This window comes from Pseudorasbora parva, chromosome 3, assembly GCF_024679245.1.
Source record: "Pseudorasbora parva isolate DD20220531a chromosome 3, ASM2467924v1, whole genome shotgun sequence".
In the NCBI taxonomy this organism is placed as follows: domain Eukaryota; kingdom Metazoa; phylum Chordata; class Actinopteri; order Cypriniformes; family Gobionidae; genus Pseudorasbora; species Pseudorasbora parva.
In genome coordinates, this window is record NC_090174.1 from 8,352,038 (window position 1) to 8,362,173 (window position 10,136).

General features: G+C 36.2%; 1 long non-coding RNA gene across 1 annotated transcript; it reads left to right on the top strand.

The window, feature by feature from the left end:
• Positions 1 to 401: 401 nt before the first annotated feature.
• LOC137071727 (uncharacterized) lies at positions 402 to 6,677 on the top strand. The gene is made up of 5 exons (XR_010904479.1): positions 402 to 645; positions 1,483 to 1,539; positions 1,772 to 1,812; positions 1,990 to 2,126; positions 5,876 to 6,677. It is a non-coding gene; the product is annotated as an uncharacterized lncRNA (long non-coding RNA).
• Positions 6,678 to 10,136: the final 3,459 nt, after the last annotated feature.

A 10,136-nucleotide genomic window follows, 5' to 3' on the forward strand; every position in this document is an offset into this window, starting at 1 on the left:
ACGGAGATCCCACGGGAACTTCAGCGCGAGACTACAGCTATAGCTGTCTAAAACATGTGAATTTAAACAATGGCTAAGTGGCTAAACTCATCTCGTTGTCATGTAAGGGACCTGTTCATGTTGGACAGACATTTTAATTACATTTTGTGTCTGTTAAGAGGCACAAAGACACCCTTTACGTTTATGCCGCCATAACTGCCGTTTTAGCTGAGGGGGGGCTCTGGGCATTAACTTTAACAGCTCCGTGTTGCAAGCACCACTCCGGTTCATTTTTGTTTTTTTCTATAGACTGTACTCACAAAGATATAATGATAAAGATAAACTTAAAAATTCACCGGAGTTGCACTGTTAAAAATTGCTGTAAAAATACGGCCGATTTCCAACAGTAAAATACTGTTATTTTAATAAACAGTTTAATCCTGTAATTTAACAGTCTAGGTTCCATAAATTAATTACTTGCAGTAAATTTACAGCATTTATGTGTAAATCCATTTGTTCCTGGAAAAAACAGTATTGGCCTGTAAAAAATATCACGTGGGGGCGGGGCATCTTCAACGCGGTTTTTTTTCAAACAGAAAGCAGACGCAGTCAAAGAACAGCAACACTCCTCTGTCTAGGCTATTTTAAAGAAGGACAATGTTCAAGGTGAGTTTATTTCTTTGCAGTTATTCTATTATGTTGCTCCCAACCTATAAAATCGCCTTTTTCACAAGGTATTTTTGACTGTGCTAGCCCTAATCGCATTTTGCAGACAGAGCTCTCAACGGCATGAGGCCTTTCGCCTGCTAATGAATATTCTCTGAGCTCCGATTTAAATTATTACTGCGAATTTGCTTGGTTGAAGTTAAGTTACCATTTAGAAATTATTTTGGCTTGCTTTTGTAGTAACATTAACCCTTATCTCGATTCACATGAATTTCTGGTTTAGTAAGTTTAATGTTACATGATGCTAACGTTAATCTAACCAGATGCATTAATGTTATTCGCATAACGTTAATATCATGCACATAAGATGGAGAATAATTACAAAACTACTCGAAATATCCAGAACCATGATAGCAATTAAAATGTTGTGGTCAATTTGATTAGTTTCCATGCAAATAATGTAAAGCTGTTAAAATTCCCAATGCAAAATAGATATTTAACGTTTTATATATATATATATATATATATATATATATATATATATATATATATATATATATATATATATATATATATATATGCATGTTATATTTTCAATTTAGTGGTCCGAGTACTTGCTTTTTTGTGAGATTCGCATGTAACGTTATATAGTATTAAAAGTCAAAGAGGTTGTTTTTGAAAGAGGAGGCAGATATTCTTGACTGCACTCGTTTTAGCAGACAGTTTTCAACAGCTTAAGTTTCACTATGCAATGTTCTCCATGCTCTGACGTCGAATTTCTTTGCTTGGTTAAAGATTAAATATTTATTAAATAATAATTGTATTCTTTTTTTCTAGGAATCAATCACTTGTTTTACTAAGTTTTACTGACATTGTATGCATCCCTAATCATTGGTGAGTTTCACGTCATGTAAATTATCAGAAAATGTATATTTTTGTGTAAACTGTTGTTTTAAGTGTTGTGTATAATTTGAAGAAAAAAATAATTTCAGGGAGGGCAGATAACTGTACTGAACACTGGATGATTACCCTAGACTAGAGGGTCGTGTTGTTTGTAAGGGCATACAATCACGATTTCTGAATGCAATTGGAATAATGTTTACAATGTTCTGTCTTCAATTGTCAGTATCCAGAGGAGGCATGTGGCACATTGGAATTCATTCAAAGGTATTTTGTGACCTTTTATAGTACCCTTTAAATTTGTTTATTTTCTTTTATTGTCCCGTAATTTAGCAAATGTATATTTAATCCAATATTTAAATTGATAAAAGGTAGATTTTTGTAAGTTTTCTATTTTAAAGTGTGTGTGTGTGTGTGTGTGTGTGTTGGGATAAACCCCAAAAGAGGTTCTAAGACCTGCAGAGGCAAGGTGGTTTCAAAGAAGACTGGAAAACTTGTCAGCAAGAAGTCTGCCACTGTCAATCCCAAAGTTGCTTCTCTCTCTATGGAACCTCATCGATTTCGAATGGAATTTCGGCTAGGTAACTAAACTTTATGCCTACTGACACTCCCATTTGTGCAGCTTCTTAAAAGAATCAACACCGCTTAAAGGATAAGTTCATCCCAAAATGAAAATTTCCTGATAATTTACTCACCCCAATGCCATCCAAGTTGTTCATGTCTTTCTTTATTCAGTGGGAAAAAAATTAAGTTTTTTGAGGAAAAAATTTCAGAAATTTGCTCCACACAATGGATTTCAATGGCAACCAGAATGTTGAACTCCAAATAAATATGTTTCAAAGGATTTTTAAGTGCTTCAAATGACTCCCTGCTAAGGAATCCATCTGTCATTTTCTAAAAAAATAAATAAATAGTATATACTTATTAACCACAGTTGTTCATATTGTGCTGGTCTCCGTGCCAGGCATGACGTCCTCACATTGGAAAGGTCTCGCATGACATTATTAGACATCCAGGATATACACACGAAATGACCATTTTAAACAATAAACTGACACAAAACCATAAATATGTAATTCAACATACAATACAATGTGAACGATAATCCTTCTCCATACTAGTAAGCAATGGGGTGGTAATTACTTTTGACCTTTCGAATGTGATGACGTAATGCCTGTCACATTGCAGACCAGCACAAGATGAACAATTGTGGTTAAAAAGTATATACATTTAAATTTTCTTAGAAAATGACAGATTGAGTCACTAGATAAGACTCTATTCCTCAGCTGGGATTGAGGAGAGCCCTTTGAAGCACTTTGAAACAGCATTTATTTGGACTTCAACATTCTGATTGTCATTGAAGTCCATTGTGTGGAGAAAAATCCTGATATGTTTACCTTAAAACACTTAATTTCTTTTCCACTGAAGAAAGAAAGACATGAACATCTTGGATGGCATTGGGGTGAGTAAATTATCAGGACATTTTCATTTTGGGATGAACTTATCCTTTACCTGCATTCATATTCAGTGGTAAGAAAGTATCTGAACCCTTTGGAATGATTTTCTGCATTAATTTCATGTGATCTTCATTAGTCACATAGACAAAAGAAAAGTGTTTAAGCTAGCTACACAAACAATTATAATCTTTCATGACTTTACTCAACACTTCCCACACTCTCAGGGCTGTGTAATAAAAATGTTAATTTGGTAAGTGACTACCTTGTTGTTATCTCTATGAACCACAAATGTTGTTTTTGTGTCGTAATGGTTGTACATGAGTGCCTTGTTTGATCTGAGCAGTTAACCTGCTCAATGTTCTTCAGAAAAATCTACCATGTCCCACAGTTTTGGTTTTCCAGCATATTCTGCACAATTGAACCCTTTACAATAGTGACTGCATGATTTAAAGACCCATTTTTTCACAATGAGAACTACTGATGGACTCAACTATTACAAAGGGTGCCAGGGGGAGGATTTTATTCTGAAGAACAGTGGACAGTTTAACTGCTCAGAACAAACAAGGGAATCATGAACAATTATTACCAAAACAAAATTAGATTTTTAGGAAACAAATCCATCTCTGAGTCCATATAATGTCATTGATTGGCTGTCGCATGTCTGACACTTAAAAAAGAACAGCGATCGTGATGGTAATTCATATGAACCCAGTGGATAAATCAATGCCTTTTAAAGCCAAATGATAGGTTTGTGCAATAAAATAAAAAAACCTAAAAATGCTAAATTAAATAACTCATTGCTTCCAGTCTACTGTCATATGAGCACTTATCAGAGGGACATTGTGACGTGATGTAAGTGCATTGTGAAAGCTTGTTCAAGAAGTAACACAGAAGCAAAGATGACCGACATTTCACATGAGCTTCACTTACTTATGACAGTAGATTGGAAGTAATGATTTATAGTTTAGTTAGCATTTCATTTTTTGTTTGTTTTTCTAACACAAAAATAAAGTGAGTTAAAAATATTCATATTTTTATTACACACATCTACGGTTTGGTTTCAGAAGACATTGATTCATCCACTTCAAGATTGTTGTGTTTTTTAAGTGTCAAAAGAATGGCAGCCAATCAATGCGATTGTCATGTGTTATATATAGCATGGGGGTGAGAAATTTTGGATTTTTGGGGTGAACTATCCCTCTAAGGACATTGTGTTTGTCTATACTTGTGACTGGTAAAAATCAGATGAAATTTTATGATCAACTAATGCAGAGAACCAACCAATTCCAAAGGTTGAGGGTTTACAGCTTTTTTCCCCACTGTACTCTCAAATGTACTTCTTCTGCTGTAAAAAAAATGTTTTACACATTTAACTTAACAGCTCTCTTTACATATACACAATTATAATATACTCCTAAATCTACTAAATAAATGTACTCCTATCCGGCCAACTGGAAAAAACACAATCACTTTCTTTTACACACAGCTAAACTTTCTGGTCTTGTCTTGACCCCATAATCTTTCTGTTAAGATTGTTTTTTTATGTTTTTCCTCTATCCTGTAACAAACATTCAAAACAAACTTACACACTCAATTGCTGTTTAAGATTAGTTTAGTTCATTAAAGGGGGGGTGAAACACTCAGTTTCAGTCAATCTCATGTCAATCTTGAGTACCTATAGAGTAGTATTGCATCCTTCATATCTCCGAAAAGTCTTTAGTTTTATCATATTTATAAAAGAAATATAGGCTGTACCGAGTCTTTCCGGAAAAAACCGAGCGCCTGGAGGCGTATCGTGTGGGCGGAGCTAAAGAATCACAAGCGCGCAAAGCGGTGACGTCCTCAAGCGTGGAGAAACCCATCTATCTCAGCTAATACAGATAATGATCCACAATCAAATCTGAGGCTGAAATAAACTGAACAGGAGAAACGGCAGCAGCAGGACGTCCGTCTCTGTGGTATGTAAGTTACTGTATTTAATGGCCTCTCCACATTTCTGTGTCTTTACTCGCAGTGTATGAGGACATGATTCGGTTTATGGACTATTGTATGCAACTAGACCTTAGAAGTAGCAAGCAAAACGGTTTTGCACGTCAGACTAGTGTAACGTTATACAGAACAACAATGGAGTAACCGTTAGCGCATTTGAATGACGAAGCACGCGATCGTATCGTTTACTGATGTTTACTCATGCGACGGTAGCCAATAGCAGAGACATTTGAAGTTGATTTACTCACCGGCATCTTCCAAAGCAGGACCGCTCTGTCAAAAACACACTTCTTTGGTATGATTTGGTGAAGTCCTGTGACAGCAGTGACCGTGGAAATCCACTTTGCGACGCGACTGAAGCGATGCCTTGAAGCTTCCCGTCATTTCTGCGTTCAAATCGGTTCAAATGCAGCGCTGCCTTCCCGGGGCGCGACATAAGTGTTCACGGAGGACTGGATCTGCACCTGAGAGACTGTTTACAGCGTGCATTTCCTCTCTCTCCCTCTAGTCACGCGCGCACGCACCCTTCCGGGAGAAGAGCCCGTACAGCCCATACAAGGACCTTCCGCTCTATTTAACGTCAATTAGACCCATACTCGAAAAAAACTCGCCGAAACTTGTGAGAAACCGGAAGGAGTATTTTTAACACAGAAATACTCCATCAAACGTCCAACATTAGTTTTTGAAACTTTGTCTATGTTTAGGATGGGAATCCAAGTCTTTAAAGGTGTAAAAAGCTCAGTATGCATGAAACAGCATTTCACCCCCCCTTTAACAGATCATTTTATGTCTCTTTTGAAAGTTTTCACAGAGTATGTGATCACTAGTTTTTGCCATGTGCTTTATTTTACCACTAAGATTTTCTTGATTTTCTTTCCTTTCAGACCTGGATTTCCTCTAAGACCAGATCTGTCAAAAGCTGATGTGGGACGTGTTGGCTGTTTTTTTGCCTCTTCCTACGTTTTTTTCACCCATTGGTTCTCTTGATTATGTCCTCTCAGATCTGGACTTCCTCCCAGGCCAGCTCTTTTAAAAGCAGGTTTGGGATGTTTTGACAGTATTTTTTGCCCTATCAAGGATTTTTGATCCATTGGTTCTCAATGATTTCTAAAACAGTATTTAAGGAAAGAAAGTCAGAGAAAATACATTTTAAAATGCATTGAATGTATTGTTAAAACCTGTTTTAAATAAATGGCAAACAATGTACACCATAATCTATTTCTTTATTTTTTCCATTGAGTAAAAAGTCTGTTTGGAATGTCTGTAAACATTATGGTACATAGGGATGTTAATAGATATCAGACAATAGAGTAAATAGAAAACAGTATTTATATTAACTTTTTTTATACTGTAGAATTGTAGTTGGAACCATTGCTGCCAGTACTTTGTGAAATTACAGAACAGCCATACAAATTAAAAACTGTAAAATTACGGTAAAGGGCTGGAACCACAGCTGCCAGTACTTTGCTGTGAAATTACAGCATTATTGAAACCGTAAAATTACGGTAAAGGGCTGGAACCACAGCTGCCAGTACTTTACTGTGAAATTACAGCATTATGGAAACCGTAAAATTACGGTAAATGACTGGAACTAGCTTGCCAGTACTTTACTGTGAAATTACAGCATTGTTGAAACCGTAAAATTGCGGTAATGGGCTGGAACCACAGCTGCCAGTACTTTACCGTAAAAATGCGGGTGAATTTTTTACAGTGTGTCCTTTAATGTTAGTTAATAAAAATGTATCTGTTCATGGTTGGTTCATGTTAGTTCACAGTGCATATTAACTAATGTTAAGGACATTTTAATAATGGATTAATAAATGATGAAATTGACATTAACAAAGATAAATAAATGCTTTATAACTGCAGTTCATTATAAGACAATGTAAACTAATGTAGTTCATCTTTGCTAATGAAAAAAATATCCTGCTAATGTAGCTTGCCAACACAGACAAGTTAAAGCTCTAGTTCAGTGCAACAAATTTGACTGGAAGTATTAAAATGACGGATATTTTCGGAAGCTTCAACTCATTAGATCTACTGTAAAATAAAAACAGAAATAAAGTGGTTTATTTGACATTGATTTACCTGCTGAGAGAATTGCCTTCCTAATTACCTTTATCAATGACGTTAACTCGCTGCTGAGTACCCTAATGTAGCGATTGAGAAGAGAAGCTAATTTATTAGTAGAATTTGCGGGCAGTCTCTCAGCTCCTGAATGCTTCTGTGCATGAGCAACACAATCTCCAATCTCTGTGTGTGTTTCACAAATGAAAGCAGCACATTAAGAACTGTGATTAAACTGACTGGAACTACCTGTGCCTTACACAAGTTGAACGCACATCTTCCAGCCCATCAGAATCGAGTATTCAGACAGAACGTTGTATAGCTAAATATTTATAGGCTATACAGGCATCTGGTGGTATTAGGCTTTTCTTCATTTTTATATTGACCAGATGGCACTAAACTGCCTTCATATTTGAGATACCGTTGCTCTGTTTTTAGTTTAAAGGAACTGAATGCAAGAAATATATTTCAAATAATCATAAAATGGCCCTGATATGTCACTAGACATTAAAGCTACACTGTGTGATATTTTACCCATCTAGCGGTGAAAAGGTATATGACCATCCAGTGAACAATAGTTTCTGTTCCTCTGAATTCTGATTTCGTTTTAACTCATACGGTGGCCTATTTAGTCCAAGATCAACATGGCTTCCAGTTCGACCTCGTCCATGAGTACCATCGAGTGTTAAAACGCAAAAGGCGAAGTTTGAATTTAAGGGGATGTCCCTCTTTGGCTAATGTACTTTCAAGATGGAGAGGCAACATGGCGACCGGCATTCGACCCCTCACCCGTATGTATTTTCAATGGTATATTATAAACTTATGTGAATACTTTATTACTTGAAAGAAGTAAATATACATTAATGAGTACATTTTTGAAAGAACTAAGTGTTTTTAGCTAAGAATAAACTAAAAAAGTTACACAGTGTAGCTTTAAGAAATCATGTTAATTTCAATTACTTATATCAATGAGTAGTCCCGCCAGGATATTGTCATTTAAAAGTTGTTGTTGCAGCCCTCAACTGATGTTGACATGTTGTGTTTTGGCCTGAAGCTCCACCCTCCACCTATCGACCAATCACGAAGTCAGTATTGTTTTGGCATCCGGGTTGCCAGATCTGCACTAATTACCACAGCTGCAGCTACAAACGTTCCTGCTGGATCCTGCAGCCAATCTGGCAACCTCGAGTCAGGGGGAGGGGAGAGGGGATGGTGACTGCAGTACCAGTTTTGGTCACAATCTACTTCCTTAAAAAGTCACCATGAAATATGTTATAAATGATTTATCCTTTCACATTATTGTAATTATTTATTTATGTAATTATTATTATTATTATTATTATTATTATTATTAATTAGATTAATAATTAAGAATTATCTGCATGTAATGCATTGCCATAGACAACACTGTAGTTGCTTTCCTCAGAGTTCCATTGCATTGGTAAACCTGAATACAAACCATGTGAAAGGACGAGTTATAAATGACGATGATATGGACAAAATTGAGCATTTACAGAGAACCACCCCCACATCCTCAGATTAATCTCTTATTTACAACATATACACACAGAAACGTATACGGACAAGCATCATCTCATGCAGTCACACAGGTTTTTTTTCTTCTTTTTTTACAGCTCATTTGATGTGCTAAGCGTTTTGGGACGAAGGCCAATGGGACCCACAAATCAGAGTACTTCCAAGGACAACCCATTCCCTCTCTATCTCTCCTCCTCTCCATGTACCTTGTTGACTCGTTCTCTTCATGGCCCCTCAGTTCTGCAACACAGTAATGAATCAGTGTTAGTCGTCATGGCAACCCCTCTGCTCCTGCTTTCAGCCACCTAGCGGCCACTTTAGCTATTATGAGATTGATAAGCAAAGATAGAAAGATTATGATATATAATCATTATTTAATATGTTATTCGTATCTTTGACATGGGTGTACACAAAGCTGAATTCTCAGCAATCTTTAAGTAATCATTCTAATTTGCCTATTATTACCAATTTTTGAAACAGATGTTGCTGTTTATGTTGCATTTTTGTGGAAATCATGATTCATTATTTTCAGGACTCTTTTCAGGCGCTGCGTAATATCACTGCTGCACCTATGGTACGGCAGCAAATTTCCTTGATTATTACTCAAGAACAAGAGTGTAGTTCCTAGTTATATCACTCTAGAAAATCGCAACTTTTCATACACAATGAAATTATATACATCACAACATGTGAATAGGAAAATGTTGCCTTTACTGTATTTAGTCACTTATTGAGCAGTAGGCTAGATGGAGCTGTTTACCGCCAGTCTTTGTGCTAAGCTAGGCTAGCGGTGGGTGCGTCAGACAGAGTGATGGCATGCACGGAGATGAGAATGGTATGGACTTATCTAACTCTGGGGGATACGTCCCAAAAAGTCGACTTTGACTAGTCTGTTAGCCATAATACAAAACTGTATTGTTTAAATGTGTTTCCTTAGCTGTTATTCAACCAATGGTTCTTAAAACATTTAAACATTTTCTATTTCTATTGAGCATTTCATTTGCAATAAAATCCCATTAAAAATCCTCATCCACTCCAGGACGATGGAACCGGAGGTGCTAAAACGTTAAAAGGGGAGGGGGGTACCGTGTTTTTGTTTTTGTTATTTTTGGACCAAAATGTATTTTCGATGCTTCAAGAGATTCTAATTAACCAACTGATGTCACATATTTACTACTACGATGATGTTTTAGTTAGCTTTCTGGACATGGACAGTATAGTGTGCATAGTATGCTCTGGGACTAAATATAAAATATCTTAAACTGTGTTCTGAAGATGAACGGAGGTCTTACTGGTGTGGAACGACATTAGAGTCATAGAGTCATTGATGACATAAATTTTATTTTTGGGTGAACTAACCCTTTAAGTTTTGTTCTTGTCAGATATGTCTATGATATGGGAAAATAATGGAAATTATTTTCTCCAAAGTTGCAGGATCTTGTGATTATTTCTCCTTTTTACTTGTGATCAGGTCTATCACATAATGATACTTTAGTAAACAGCACACAAAATTTGTTATTACTTTGGCACACAATTTTCATA